At 46.2% G+C, this 15,759-nt stretch overlaps 5 non-coding genes and 1 pseudogene across 5 annotated transcripts; all 6 read right to left on the reverse strand.

Annotated features, from left to right (window-relative positions):
* Positions 1–289: 289 nt before the first annotated feature.
* LOC130311723 (U2 spliceosomal RNA) lies at positions 290–480 on the reverse strand. The gene has a single exon (XR_008860027.1). It is a non-coding gene; the product is annotated as a U2 spliceosomal RNA (small nuclear RNA).
* A 2,092-nt stretch (positions 481–2,572) lies between these two features.
* On the reverse strand, positions 2,573–2,763 carry LOC130311724 (U2 spliceosomal RNA). Its single transcript, XR_008860028.1, has one exon. It is a non-coding gene; the product is annotated as a U2 spliceosomal RNA (small nuclear RNA).
* A 2,090-nt stretch (positions 2,764–4,853) lies between these two features.
* On the reverse strand, positions 4,854–5,039 carry LOC130311743 (U2 spliceosomal RNA). Its single transcript, XR_008860047.1, has one exon. It is a non-coding gene; the product is annotated as a U2 spliceosomal RNA (small nuclear RNA).
* Positions 5,040–10,428: 5,389 nt separating this feature from the next.
* Positions 10,429–10,646, reverse strand: LOC130311744 (U2 spliceosomal RNA; annotated as a pseudogene).
* Positions 10,647–12,730: 2,084 nt separating this feature from the next.
* Positions 12,731–12,921, reverse strand: LOC130311726 (U2 spliceosomal RNA). Its single transcript, XR_008860030.1, has one exon. It is a non-coding gene; the product is annotated as a U2 spliceosomal RNA (small nuclear RNA).
* A 2,095-nt stretch (positions 12,922–15,016) lies between these two features.
* On the reverse strand, positions 15,017–15,207 carry LOC130311727 (U2 spliceosomal RNA). The gene has a single exon (XR_008860031.1). It is a non-coding gene; the product is annotated as a U2 spliceosomal RNA (small nuclear RNA).
* Between the last annotated feature and the right edge of the window lie 552 nt (positions 15,208–15,759).

Raw genomic sequence — 15,759 nt, forward strand, 5'->3', positions numbered from 1 at the left:
GCTATCAAGGCAGCTGCCTATCATGTCATGCCCTACCTGCACAGGTGTGCTGGCTACTCAAATGATCCAATTAAGGAGGCCATTTAGTCAGCAGCAGCAGAAGTCCTGTGCCTGGACGCTCCAACAGCGGCCAGACACAAGCAGAAGCAGAAGCAGCAGAAGCAGCAGCAGCACCACCTTTTGTTTTTTGGCTGCAGCAGCAGCAGCAAGGCCCACAGGGCTGGCTAGCTGGCTAGCCAGCAAGCAGGTAGCAATGAAAGTAGGAATCTTTCTTTTTAACCCTGTAAGGGGGTGGTGCACTGTACCCGAAGATACTGCCATATCGGGTCAATGCATAGGGCGACGGAAGCAAGCTTCGAAATCGGCCCCCGTTCTCAAAAATCCATTTAATATATGGTCCCCAGATAGGGGACGTATCAGATATTAAACTGATAAGAACAGATACTACACTTGATCTTAGCCAAAAGGCCGAGAAGCGATAACCGTGAAAGGGGCGGGCCCAACAAGGTCCCCTTCATGGGCACTATCACTGCTTGCTGTCAGGGAGGCTGCCAGACAATTTTCCATGCACACTCTGGGCTGGGGGGCAGTCAACCACCAGTACACACAGCAGAACCTAAACCCATACCATTATTGCTAAGCAGCAAGACAGGGGCCCATTGCACTCCCACGGGGCCTTTTTAAATGCAATCCATAACCCGGATTTGCCAGGAACCCTTCTTACTCCTCCTACTTGCATGTGACACTGGGCTTAGGATCTGCATAGGAAACACACACACAAGCACACACCTACCTTTGTTGCCTGCAGATGCCTCCTTGGCTGTCCCCAAACGGTATCAAACCAACACCCACGGGAAGCTGTAAGCATAGAGGACATGCCTGCACCCCATTGGACTTACCTGTGTGGGTTAAATCCGGGTTATTTGACAACCTATGGCGGTGATGGTTCTGCTCAGGCAGAGCAGTGCTGATGCTCCTCATAAAGCTGTCGCTGCTGTGAAGGTTCTAGGTGACATCACAAATCCCTATGGTTACATACACAACAAAGCTGGGTTGTTGTTGTTTACACTCTGCAAGGCCTGTGGAAGTGAGTGACATCATAGCACTGTAGTTCTGAGGGTTCTAGATGGATGCAACAATCTCCTGTTGCTTCTATGAAGGCCATAGTAGACGACATCACCAAACAGCTCCATAGTCACATACACAGCAAAGGAGAGATGTTGTTTACACCTAGTGATGTCAGTGGTATTGAGTGACATCACAGCACAGTGCTAAGGCTCCTGGGCCTGGACACAGCAGCGGCTGCAATATCTCAACGGAGAATACGTTTATATATATGTGTGTGTGTGCGCGTATATATATATATATATATATATATATGTATATATATATATATATATTTCTCCGCCGAAATCACTTTTAAACCCATTTCCACCTTTTTTTCCCTTCTCTTCCTCTTACTTTTTTTTCACGTTTTTTTACGTTTTTCTCCTTTTCGCCTCTTTTCTGGGCGTATTATTCTTCTTTTTCTTCTTTTTTTTCGTCTAATGCATACCCCATCAGTGCAGCAATGCTTATTCAATACCGCCAGCAGATGGAGACACTGGGGGATAATTTTCTAAGGATTTATACTGATTTTTCCTGTCTGAATTTGTCGCACAGAAAGTTGCAGGCCAAATATGTGTGACATTTCTGCGACTTTAGCTTCTAGAGCATTTTTACAACATTATACATAGGTGCTGAATACATAAAAAGCGACTGTTCAGCGACAGACAAGTCGCATCGGCTGAAAGTAGGCCAGAATGTCAGTCCATGTTGGAGCAGGTTTAGATACAGTCTAAAGTATAGATCTCAAAGTCTGTGCACAGAATTTAGCAAGGGCCTCGCACCTTCTGATGCATCAGGTAGGTGCACAATAGCATAGCCTAACCCTCTGTACTTTGGTCTATATTGATGCGGGACATAGACAGCCAGCTGATGACCAATCCATTAGTGCAATGGATGGCTGGAAGCATTTGTCTTTGCCTTTGCAATACCACAGAAGCAATGCATGGTCAATGTACAGCAATGACACACCTGTGTGAACAGCCAGGAGACCCCCCCCCATGTTATGTTACATAGTTACATAGTTAGTACTTTTCGAAAAAAGACATATGTCCATCAAGTTCAACCAGGGAATTAAGGGGTAGGGGTGTGGCGCGATATTGGGGAAGGGATGAGATTTTATATTTCTTCATAAGCATTAATCTTATTTTGTCAATTAGGAACATTCAGCACCCACCCGCTATCAAGGCAGCTGCCTATCATGTCATGCCCTACCTGCACAGGTGTGCTGGCTACTCAAATGATCCAATTAAGGAGGCCATTTAGTCAGCAGCAGCAGAAGTCCTGTGCCTGGACGCTCCAACAGCGGCCAGACACAAGCAGAAGCAGAAGCAGCAGAAGCAGCAGCAGCACCACCTTTTGTTTTTTGGCTGCAGCAGCAGCAGCAAGGCCCACAGGGCTGGCTAGCTGGCTAGCCAGCAAGCAGGTAGCAATGAAAGTAGGAATCTTTCTTTTTAACCCTGTAAGGGGGTGGTGCACTGTACCCGAAGATACTGCCATATCGGGTCAATGCATAGGGCGACGGAAGCAAGCTTCGAAATCGGCCCCCGTTCTCAAAAATCCATTTAATATATGGTCCCCAGATAGGGGACGTATCAGATATTAAACTGATAAGAACAGATACTACACTTGATCTTAGCCAAAAGGCCGAGAAGCGATAACCGTGAAAGGGGCGGGCCCAACAAGGTCCCCTTCATGGGCACTATCACTGCTTGCTGTCAGGGAGGCTGCCAGACAATTTTCCATGCACACTCTGGGCTGGGGGGCAGTCAACCACCAGTACACACAGCAGAACCTAAACCCATACCATTATTGCTAAGCAGCAAGACAGGGGCCCATTGCACTCCCACGGGGCCTTTTTAAATGCAATCCATAACCCGGATTTGCCAGGAACCCTTCTTACTCCTCCTACTTGCATGTGACACTGGGCTTAGGATCTGCATAGGAAACACACACACAAGCACACACCTACCTTTGTTGCCTGCAGATGCCTCCTTGGCTGTCCCCAAACGGTATCAAACCAACACCCACGGGAAGCTGTAAGCATAGAGGACATGCCTGCACCCCATTGGACTTACCTGTGTGGGTTAAATCCGGGTTATTTGACAACCTATGGCGGTGATGGTTCTGCTCAGGCAGAGCAGTGCTGATGCTCCTCATAAAGCTGTCGCTGCTGTGAAGGTTCTAGGTGACATCACAAATCCCTATGGTTACATACACAACAAAGCTGGGTTGTTGTTGTTTACACTCTGCAAGGCCTGTGGAAGTGAGTGACATCATAGCACTGTAGTTCTGAGGGTTCTAGATGGATGCAACAATCTCCTGTTGCTTCTATGAAGGCCATAATAGACGACATCACCAAACAGCTCCATAGTCACATACACAGCAAAGGAGAGATGTTGTTTACACCTAGTGATGTCAGTGGTATTGAGTGACATCACAGCACAGTGCTAAGGCTCCTGGGCCTGGACACAGCAGCGGCTGCAATATCTCAACGGAGAATACGTTTATATATATGTGTGTGTGTGCGCGTATATATATATATATATATATATATATATATATATATATATATATTTCTCCGCCGAAATCACTTTTAAACCCATTTCCACCTTTTTTTCCCTTCTCTTCCTCTTACTTTTTTTTCACGTTTTTTTACGTTTTTCTCCTTTTCGCCTCTTTTCTGGGCGTATTATTCTTCTTTTTCTTCTTTTTTTTCGTCTAATGCATACCCCATCAGTGCAGCAATGCTTATTCAATACCGCCAGCAGATGGAGACACTGGGGGATAATTTTCTAAGGATTTATACTGATTTTTCCTGTCTGAATTTGTCGCACAGAAAGTTGCAGGCCAAATATGTGTGACATTTCTGCGACTTTAGCTTCTAGAGCATTTTTACAACATTATACATAGGTGCTGAATACATAAAAAGCGACTGTCAGCGACAGACAAGTCGCATCGGCTGAAAGTAGGCCAGAATGTCAGTCCATGTTGGAGCAGGTTTAGATACAGTCTAAAGTATAGATCTCAAAGTCTGTGCACAGAATTTAGCAAGGGCCTCGCACCTTCTGATGCATCAGGTAGGTGCACAATAGCATAGCCTAACCCTCTGTACTTTGGTCTATATTGATGCGGGACATAGACAGCCAGCTGATGACCAATCCATTAGTGCAATGGATGGCTGGAAGCATTTGTCTTTGCCTTTGCAATACCACAGAAGCAATGCATGGTCAATGTACAGCAATGACACACCTGTGTGAACAGCCAGGAGACCCCCCTCATGTTATGTTACATAGTTACATAGTTAGTACGGTCGAAAAAAGACATATGTCCATCAAGTTCAACCAGGGAATTAAGGGGTAGGGGTGTGGCGCGATATTGGGGAAGGGATGAGATTTTATATTTCTTCATAAGCATTAATCTTATTTTGTCAATTAGGAACATTCAGCACCCACCCGCTATCAAGGCAGCTGCCTATCATGTCATGCCCTACCTGCACAGGTGTGCTGGCTACTCAAATGATCCAATTAAGGAGGCCATTTAGTCAGCAGCAGCAGAAGTCCTGTGCCTGGACGCTCCAACAGCGGCCAGACACAAGCAGAAGCAGAAGCAGCAGAAGCAGCAGCAGCAGCACCACCTTTTGTTTTTTGGCTGCAGCAGCAGCAGCAAGGCCCACAGGGCTGGCTAGCTGGCTAGCCAGCAAGCAGGTAGCAATGAAAGTAGGAATCTTTCTTTTTAACCCTGTAAGGGGGTGGTGCACTGTACCCGAAGATACTGCCATATCGGGTCAATGCATAGGGCGACGGAAGCAAGCTTCGAAATCGGCCCCCGTTCTCAAAAATCCATTTAATATATGGTCCCCAGATAGGGGACGTATCAGATATTAAACTGATAAGAACAGATAAGGTTTCAACAAAATTTTATTGAATAAATAAGAAACCATACAAAATTTAAAATGCAAAATAATAAAAGGTTCACAAAAGTTTTAAAATACAAATAATAAAACCAGTAATAAAAGGAGAAAAAATAAAAATGGCAGGATAAAACATTATACAAATGTCATAAAAACTGATTATACTGTTATTTCGTTCCATAGAGGCAGACACCACATGGATGCTGCCTCGCTGGCCCCCAACTGTTTCTTGTCTCTTAGGTAATAGATGTACATCTCACTCAGGGCCAGCTTTATACAGTTTTTAACATCAATAAAATCATGTTTAAAAAGTAAGATGTTCCTAACTTTCCAGATGGCATTTTTAAAACAATTAATAATCATCCAGCAGATCATCTGCTGTTTAAAATTGGGGCAGTTAAAAAGACCGTAAAAGACACATTCGTGATTAAAATCTTTTAGGCCGCAGGCCCACTTCAAAAGTGGGCCTACCTTCCTCCAAAGCTCCCGTGCAAAAGGGCAGTTCCAAAATATGTGCAGCACCGTTTCGTCCACTCCGCAGCCATCTCTCGGGCACTTGGCTCTCGCCACCAGTCCTCGCCTGTGCTGGAACTCACGAGTAGGGAGGCACTGGTGGACGATTGCCCAGGCAAGATCCCTGTGTACATTCGCCAGAAACTTCCCGTACACGTTCCGCCATACCTTTTTGGATCTTGCCTGTGTGAAATTGGACACTGCCAGGGTAACCTCACTCCGCCTGAGGACCTTTGATACCTTTCTCTGGTCCCCCAGTATGTCAGGCTCCAAATCTTGGAGACCTAGGAGCCTGACTGTCTTTTCCAACACCACATAATGTTTTGGGGGACACAGAAGCACCGGAGCGTTCAGAGGGATGCGCAACCATCTTTTAAAAACCATGCCCGCAGCGTACCTTAAAAAGCAGCTAAAAATGCCATCGGATTTAATAATTTTAAAACAGAAACAGAAATACTTTATGTAAAAGAAAGTAAAAAGGTTAGGAACATCTTTCCCGCCATTATCTTTACTTTTGTACATAAAATCACGCTTTAATTTCTCCATTTTTGAACCCCATAAAAAAGAAAAAACAATTCTAGTTACTTTTTTAATGTATAAAATAGATGGAGGAAATACCATGGCAATGTATAGCATAATAGGGAGTAAAACCATCTTTATTATTAAAATCTTCCCCTCCATGGTAAGGTTTCTAAGATTCCACATTAAAATCTTCTTCTCCATCTTAGCTATAGCTGAATCCCAGTTAGGGCTCCCATCATTGACCTGGTTAAAAACAATACCTAAAACTTTAATTTGATCCTGTTGCATTGTGACTCCTGGGGTGATGGATGAATCCCAGGAGCCAATATAAAAACAGTCACATTTATCTGTGTTTAGCTTAAAACCAGAGACCTCGCAGAAATAGCTGGTGTTCCTCAATGCCCCCCTCATGGATGGAGAGTCCGGGCACAGTATGGTGACATCATCCATGTACCCCAACACCTTTAGATGGGTCCCTCCTCCACCAGGTATCGGTACGCCTCTTACTACCCGGTCTTTTCTGAGGAGGGCCATCAGTGGTTCGATTGCGCAAATAAAAAGGAGTGGGGACAGGGGGCAGCCCTGTTTGACACCTGATAAAAGAGGAACACCGCTGGTTAAAAAGCCATTAACAGAGACTTGACTAAAACAGGATCGGTATAAAAGCATGATTCGGCTTAAAATCGTTTCAGGCACTGCCATCTTTTTAAGAACTAAAAACAGGTATTCATGGGAGACCCTATCAAAGGCTTTTTCAAAGTCTAAGGATAAAATTGCTACAGTTTGATTTCTATCCTTAAAATACCATAAAACATCTCTTAAAATATTTAGGGATTCAGCTATAGACCTTCCAGGTACCCCACAAACCTGATTTGGGTGAATTAATTTATGAATAAAAGGTTTAAAACGGACAGCTAATAACTTGGCTAAAACTTTATAATCGACATTTAAAAGTGTGATGGGGCGCCAATTTTTTAGCATATCCTTTTCACCCTTTTTAAAAAGTAATGATACAATCCCCCTCCTCCAGGAAGGGGGAAGTTCATTAACAATAAAAGTTTCTTTATACAATAAAACCATATCATCCTTTAAAATATCCCAAAAAGCTAAATAAAATTCGATGGGTAAACCATCTTCCCCAGGGGCCTTCCCACTAGAAAAACTTTTAAAAACAAATAAAAGTTCATCTAAGTTAAGATCACGGGATAAAACCTCCTGGTCTAAAACATCTAGCTTAAAATCAAGGGAATTAAGAACATGTTCTAAAAAGGATGGATTAAGATCTTTCTTATTAAAAAGAAGCTGGTAGAAGTTAAAAACTGCATCTAACATGCCTTTTGGAGTGGATTCACCCTCAAGGTTTTGGATGATATCCCTCCTATTCATCACTTTTTTAAAAAAGAAACGGGAACATTTCTCGCCCTCCTCCAGGTGCTGCACATGTGAGTTAAAAATGATTTGTTTCCCTTTCTTTTCTATGGCATGTTTTATTTCAGTTTTAAGGTTTAAAATATCATTTTCTACATCCATACCAGCTTCTTTCAATTTAAAAAGTACATTTAAACGCATGTTAAGAACATAAAACCACTGTTTTTCCATTTTTGCCTTCTTCTTACCTGCTTTGATAAAAAAAAATCTGATTTTAGATTTGGTGCCCTCCCACCAGTGCAGCATAGGCTCGTGGGGTTTTCTTTGTGATTGCCAGCATTGGTAGGTCCGCACAAACTCCTCTTTTATCTCAGGGTCCTCTAGGAGTGTGGTGTTTAATCTCCAGAGGCCCCTTTTTGCTTTTTGCTCCCCCTCTAGCTCCAGGCCCACCAAGAGGAGCTTATGATCAGAGAAGATATTCTGCTCGAGCGTGCATTTCAGCGGTTTAAAAGCTCTAGAGGAAAAAATAAAATCGATTCTGGAGCTCACTCTTCCATTGGACCATGTGGCGCCTGGGTCCTCCGGCAAGAGATCCTTCCAGCAATCTTTCAAATTAAAATCATCAATAAAATTTTTAAGCAGGTAAGAAGTGCGGTCTTTACGATTAATATCCCCACCCTGCCGGTGTTCCCCATCACGTATGCAGTTAAAATCACCTCCCACCAGCAGGGGGGAAGACCCAACACAAAACAGTGGTAAAATTTCAAATAGTTCTGCCCGCTCCTGTTTATCAGGAGGGGCATACACATTTAAAACACGAATTAAAAGTCCATTAAAATATAGATGAATTAAAAGAGCTCTGCCAGGCACAATCTCAGTTACTGTATGAATAGAAAAGGACTGGCCTCGGCAGAGCAGCCCAACACCCACAGAACGACAGTCATTTGCACCGGACCATATGGATGGGCCCAGCTTCCAGTCTTCTTTTAAGTCTTTATAGTCCATTTTACTAGGGATTCCACATTCTTGTAGCAGGCAAAGGTCAAAGTCACATGTCTCTAGATAAGAAAATAAAGCAGCCCTGCGATCAGGGCTCTTTAAGGACCTCACATTGAGTGAGGCAATTTTTACAGGGATAGGCATAGTTTATGGAGAGTCCGTGCTTGGAGAATCAAAGTCAATAATAAGCTGCGTACCGTCATCCCCCGCCTGCGGGGTCATCAGCTCCTTGATGTTCTGAGGGTCGGAGCTTGAGATCGATGATGCCCCGACCCTGAGCTCGCTCTCGTCCGAACTACGGCACGCCGCTTTCCTTTGAATGTCTTCCTCTTCTTCTTCTCTTTGTCTTTTAAATGTCACACTGCTGTCCATATCCTCTGTGTTGCTCTCACTCGATGTAATCTCTGGCCCCCGGCTGATGGATCTGCGTCTTCTTTCATCATTTGACGACTGGAACTGCTGCACAGGGGCCTGTGAGGCCTCTTTTCCGGAACCTTTGCCGCTACCTTGGGAAGTTTTCATCGCTTGTTCCCCAGCAAGCGTTGCTGAGGACTGTTGCTCCAACTTCCCCATCGATCGACGATGGCCAGTTTTACCCACCGGGTCCACTGCTGGCGGGGCAGCAAACCCTGGTTTGGCGCCACTTGTCTTCTTGGCCCTGTCCTGTATAGGCGGAGTAACAGGACCGGGCTCAGACCTGGCCACCTGGCTCCCCTTCCGGCGGGCTTTCACCGGGGCCTCTTCGTCCGGAGCAGGGCGACCCTGGGCCAAGCCAGTACCTGGCTTATGCTGCAATTTTGGGTCCACTTTTGCCCCCACCGAGGCCCGTCGGCTGCCACCCGCCACAGGTGAGCCCCCTTCAGAAGTTTCGGCGTGCTCTTGAGCCAGGTAGGAAGTCGATCGACGTCTTTCAATTTCCCGGGCAGTAAACTCGATCACCCGCCTGGGCTTCGTGGAATCCCCATGGCCTCCCCCTAGCACTACCACCGGTGGGCCCCCCGATGGAGCACCAGAGGTCTTGGGCCTGGACCCATCAGTACCTGCCATCTGGGGTTTGGGCATCTTAAAAAAGGACGTCTTTTGTCCTGTCCCCTCTTTGGGTGGGCCCAGCCTTGACCCACCCATCGTAGTTTTTGCTTTATGGGGACAGGAATTAAAATCGTGATTTTCCTCTCCGCAGAGGTTGCACCTTATCGTATGGCTACATCTTGAGGCTATGTGACCTTCTTGGCCACACCTATTGCAGCGAATCACACGCTCCGCGCCGCAGTTCTCCTGGGTGTGGCCAAACCTCAAGCAATTTCGGCAATACATAGGCATTTGAGGATAGAACAGGAAGCCCCGAACTCTCCCGATGGCAAAATTTGGGGGCGGATGGCAAAGACCCCCAATACCACCGGGATCCTTACGGAGCTTGACCCAGAACTTCCTCTTGCCGTTCCAGAACCGCACGGAGTTCAAGATTTTGTTTGCGAATCGCACCTCTTCGCAGTATCGCCGAAGAAAAGTGGCTATATCCTCCGTGGTCACATGAGGGCTGTGCATAGCCACCACCAACGGTATATGTTCCTCACCATAGAGGAACTGGAACGAAAGACCGTCGAGTCGATCGTCCCTCTGGTCCGCACCAGACAAGGTTGCATAGATGTTATCGCAACACGCCGTGGCCGTGAAGGTGACGGTATACAGGCCACGGCTTTCCTGGTCATTTAGACACAGGATGTCCTCCCTATTGAGGCGGAAGTAGTCAAGAAGAATCACCTCCGCAATGAAGCGGAGGTTCTTCAACTGACGATGGCTCTCCGACACCTCTATGCGGATGGTATTTCGCATCGACATTTCCCCAGAGGGGAAAGCCCAGGAGAACGGCATCTTCCACACCCAGGGACTAAGCCCCTTCCCCAATAGCAGCAGGGGCTCGGAATCCCGCTATAAAAGCGGAACCCTTACCCAAGGCAGAGGTCGGGGGTACCCTAGGTGCTTCCGAAGCTACAGGTGACGCTCAACGTACCGAAAATGCCTTCTGAGACACAAGGTCCCAGAGACAGGGGGATCGCAACCCGTTGTCCGTGGACTAAGCCCGCTCCCCAATAGCAGCAAGGGGGTGAAGTCCCTCCGTAAGGAGAGACAATCCCCCAAGGCCGAGAAGCGGGGTACCACAGACACCTTCCGACCAGACCAAATGCAGATACTACACTTGATCTTAGCCAAAAGGCCGAGAAGCGATAACCGTGAAAGGGGCGGGCCCAACAAGGTCCCCTTCATGGGCACTATCACTGCTTGCTGTCAGGGAGGCTGCCAGACAATTTTCCATGCACACTCTGGGCTGGGGGGCAGTCAACCACCAGTACACACAGCAGAACCTAAACCCATACCATTATTGCTAAGCAGCAAGACAGGGGCCCATTGCACTCCCACGGGGCCTTTTTAAATGCAATCCATAACCCGGATTTGCCAGGAACCCTTCTTACTCCTCCTACTTGCATGTGACACTGGGCTTAGGATCTGCATAGGAAACACACACACAAGCACACACCTACCTTTGTTGCCTGCAGATGCCTCCTTGGCTGTCCCCAAACGGTATCAAACCAACACCCACGGGAAGCTGTAAGCATAGAGGACATGCCTGCACCCCATTGGACTTACCTGTGTGGGTTAAATCCGGGTTATTTGACAACCTATGGCGGTGATGGTTCTGCTCAGGCAGAGCAGTGCTGATGCTCCTCATAAAGCTGTCGCTGCTGTGAAGGTTCTAGGTGACATCACAAATCCCTATGGTTACATACACAACAAAGCTGGGTTGTTGTTGTTTACACTCTGCAAGGCCTGTGGAAGTGAGTGACATCATAGCACTGTAGTTCTGAGGGTTCTAGATGGATGCAACAATCTCCTGTTGCTTCTATGAAGGCCATAATAGACGACATCACCAAACAGCTCCATAGTCACATACACAGCAAAGGAGAGATGTTGTTTACACCTAGTGATGTCAGTGGTATTGAGTGACATCACAGCACAGTGCTAAGGCTCCTGGGCCTGGACACAGCAGCGGCTGCAATATCTCAACGGAGAATACGTTTATATATATGTGTGTGTGTGCGCGTATATATATATATATATATATATATATATGTATATATATATATATATATATTTCTCCGCCGAAATCACTTTTAAACCCATTTCCACCTTTTTTTCCCTTCTCTTCCTCTTACTTTTTTTTCACGTTTTTTTACGTTTTTCTCCTTTTCGCTTCTGGGCGTATTATTCTTCTTTTTCTTCTTTTTTTTCGTCTAATGCATACCCCATCAGTGCAGCAATGCTTATTCAATACCGCCAGCAGATGGAGACACTGGGGGATAATTTTCTAAGGATTTATACTGATTTTTCCTGTCTGAATTTGTCGCACAGAAAGTTGCAGGCCAAATATGTGTGACATTTCTGCGACTTTAGCTTCTAGAGCATTTTTACAACATTATACATAGGTGCTGAATACATAAAAAGCGACTGTTCAGCGACAGACAAGTCGCATCGGCTGAAAGTAGGCCAGAATGTCAGTCCATGTTGGAGCAGGTTTAGATACAGACTAAAGTATAGATCTCAAAGTCTGTGCACAGATTTAGCAAGGGCCTCGCACCTTCTGATGCATCAGGTAGGTGCACAATAGCATAGCCTAACCCTCTGTACTTTGGTCTATATTGATGCGGGACATAGACAGCCAGCTGATGACCAATCCATTAGTGCAATGGATGGCTGGAAGCATTTGTCTTTGCCTTTGCAATACCACAGAAGCAATGCATGGTCAATGTACAGCAATGACACACCTGTGTGAACAGCCAGGAGACCCCCCCCATGTTATGTTACATAGTTACATAGTACGGTCGAAAAAAGGACATATGTCCATCAAGTTCAACCAGGGAATTAAGGGGTAGGGGTGTGCGCGATATTGGGGAAGGGATGAGATTTTATATTTCTTCATAAGCATTAATCTTATTTTGTCAATTAGGAACATTCAGCACCCACCCGCTATCAAGGCAGCTGCCTATCATGTCATGCCCTACCTGCACAGGTGTGCTGGCTACTCAAATGATCCAATTAAGGAGGCCATTTAGTCAGCAGCAGCAGAAGTCCTGTGCCTGGACGCTCCAACAGCGGCCAGACACAAGCAGAAGCAGAAGCAGCAGAAGCAGCAGCAGCACCACCTTTTGTTTTTTGGCTGCAGCAGCAGCAGCAAGGCCCACAGGGCTGGCTAGCTGGCTAGCCAGCAAGCAGGTAGCAATGAAAGTAGGAATCTTTCTTTTTAACCCTGTAAGGGGGTGGTGCACTGTACCCGAAGATACTGCCATATCGGGTCAATGCATAGGGCGACGGAAGCAAGCTTCGAAATCGGCCCCCGTTCTCAAAAATCCATTTAATATATGGTCCCCAGATAGGGGACGTATCAGATATTAAACTGATAAGAACAGATACTACACTTGATCTTAGCCAAAAGGCCGAGAAGCGATAACCGTGAAAGGGGCGGGCCCAACAAGGTCCCCTTCATGGGCACTATCACTGCTTGCTGTCAGGGAGGCTGCCAGACAATTTTCCATGCACACTCTGGGCTGGGGGGCAGTCAACCACCAGTACACACAGCAGAACCTAAACCCATACCATTATTGCTAAGCAGCAAGACAGGGGCCCATTGCACTCCCACGGGGCCTTTTTAAATGCAATCCATAACCCGGATTTGCCAGGAACCCTTCTTACTCCTCCTACTTGCATGTGACACTGGGCTTAGGATCTGCATAGGAAACACACACACAAGCACACACCTACCTTTGTTGCCTGCAGATGCCTCCTTGGCTGTCCCCAAACGGTATCAAACCAACACCCACGGGAAGCTGTAAGCATAGAGGACATGCCTGCACCCCATTGGACTTACCTGTGTGGGTTAAATCCGGGTTATTTGACAACCTATGGCGGTGATGGTTCTGCTCAGGCAGAGCAGTGCTGATGCTCCTCATAAAGCTGTCGCTGCTGTGAAGGTTCTAGGTGACATCACAAATCCCTATGGTTACATACACAACAAAGCTGGGTTGTTGTTGTTTACACTCTGCAAGGCCTGTGGAAGTGAGTGACATCATAGCACTGTAGTTCTGAGGGTTCTAGATGGATGCAACAATCTCCTGTTGCTTCTATGAAGGCCATAGTAGACGACATCACCAAACAGCTCCATAGTCACATACACAGCAAAGGAGAGATGTTGTTTACACCTAGTGATGTCAGTGGTATTGAGTGACATCACAGCACAGTGCTAAGGCTCCTGGGCCTGGACACAGCAGCGGCTGCAATATCTCAACGGAGAATACGTTTATATATATGTGTGTGTGTGCGCGTATATATATATATATATATATATATGTATATATATATATATATATATATATTTCTCCGCCGAAATCACTTTTAAACCCATTTCCACCTTTTTTTCCCTTCTCTTCCTCTTACTTTTTTTTCACGTTTTTTTACGTTTTTCTCCTTTTCGCCTCTTTTCTGGGCGTATTATTCTTCTTTTTCTTCTTTTTTTTCGTCTAATGCATACCCCATCAGTGCAGCAATGCTTATTCAATACCGCCAGCAGATGGAGACACTGGGGGATAATTTTCTAAGGATTTATACTGATTTTTCCTGTCTGAATTTGTCGCACAGAAAGTTGCAGGCCAAATATGTGTGACATTTCTGCGACTTTAGCTTCTAGAGCATTTTTACAACATTATACATAGGTGCTGAATACATAAAAAGCGACTGTTCAGCGACAGACAAGTCGCATCGGCTGAAAGTAGGCCAGAATGTCAGTCCATGTTGGAGCAGGTTTAGATACAGTCTAAAGTATAGATCTCAAAGTCTGTGCACAGAATTTAGCAAGGGCCTCGCACCTTCTGATGCATCAGGTAGGTGCACAATAGCATAGCCTAACCCTCTGTACTTTGGTCTATATTGATGCGGGACATAGACAGCCAGCTGATGACCAATCCATTAGTGCAATGGATGGCTGGAAGCATTTGTCTTTGCCTTTGCAATACCACAGAAGCAATGCATGGTCAATGTACAGCAATGACACACCTGTGTGAACAGCCAGGAGACCCCCCCCCATGTTATGTTACATAGTTACATAGTTAGTACGGTCGAAAAAAGACATATGTCCATCAAGTTCAACCAGGGAATTAAGGGGTAGGGGTGTGGCGCGATATTGGGGAAGGGATGAGATTTTATATTTCTTCATAAGCATTAATCTTATTTTGTCAATTAGGAACATTCAGCACCCACCCGCTATCAAGGCAGCTGCCTATCATGTCATGCCCTACCTGCACAGGTGTGCTGGCTACTCAAATGATCCAATTAAGGAGGCCATTTAGTCAGCAGCAGCAGAAGTCCTGTGCCTGGACGCTCCAACAGCGGCCAGACACAAGCAGAAGCAGAAGCAGCAGAAGCAGCAGCAGCACCACCTTTTGTTTTTTGGCTGCAGCAGCAGCAGCAAGGCCCACAGGGCTGGCTAGCTGGCTAGCCAGCAAGCAGGTAGCAATGAAAGTAGGAATCTTTCTTTTTAACCCTGTAAGGGGGTGGTGCACTGTACCCGAAGATACTGCCATATCGGGTCAATGCATAGGGCGACGGAAGCAAGCTTCGAAATCGGCCCCCGTTCTCAAAAATCCATTTAATATATGGTCCCCAGATAGGGGACGTATCAGATATTAAACTGATAAGAACAGATACTACACTTGATCTTAGCCAAAAGGCCGAGAAGCGATAACCGTGAAAGGGGCGGGCCCAACAAGGTCCCCTTCATGGGCACTATCACTGCTTGCTGTCAGGGAGGCTGCCAGACAATTTTCCATGCACACTCTGGGCTGGGGGGCAGTCAACCACCAGTACACACAGCAGAACCTAAACCCATACCATTATTGCTAAGCAGCAAGACAGGGGCCCATTGCACTCCCACGGGGCCTTTTTAAATGCAATCCATAACCCGGATTTGCCAGGAACCCTTCTTACTCCTCCTACTTGCATGTGACACTGGGCTTAGGATCTGCATAGGAAACACACACACAAGCACACACCTACCTTTGTTGCCTGCAGATGCCTCCTTGGCTGTCCCCAAACGGTATCAAACCAACACCCACGGGAAGCTGTAAGCATAGAGGACATGCCTGCACCCCATTGGACTTACCTGTGTGGGTTAAATCCGGGTTATTTGACAACCTATGGCGGTGATGGTTCTGCTCAGGCAGAGCAGTGCTGATGCTCCTCATAAAGCTGTCGCTGCTGTGAAGGTTCTAGGTGACATCACAAATCCCTATGGT

Source organism: Hyla sarda, unplaced genomic scaffold (assembly GCF_029499605.1).
Source record: "Hyla sarda isolate aHylSar1 unplaced genomic scaffold, aHylSar1.hap1 scaffold_1663, whole genome shotgun sequence".
NCBI classification, from domain to species: Eukaryota; Metazoa; Chordata; class Amphibia; order Anura; family Hylidae; genus Hyla; species Hyla sarda.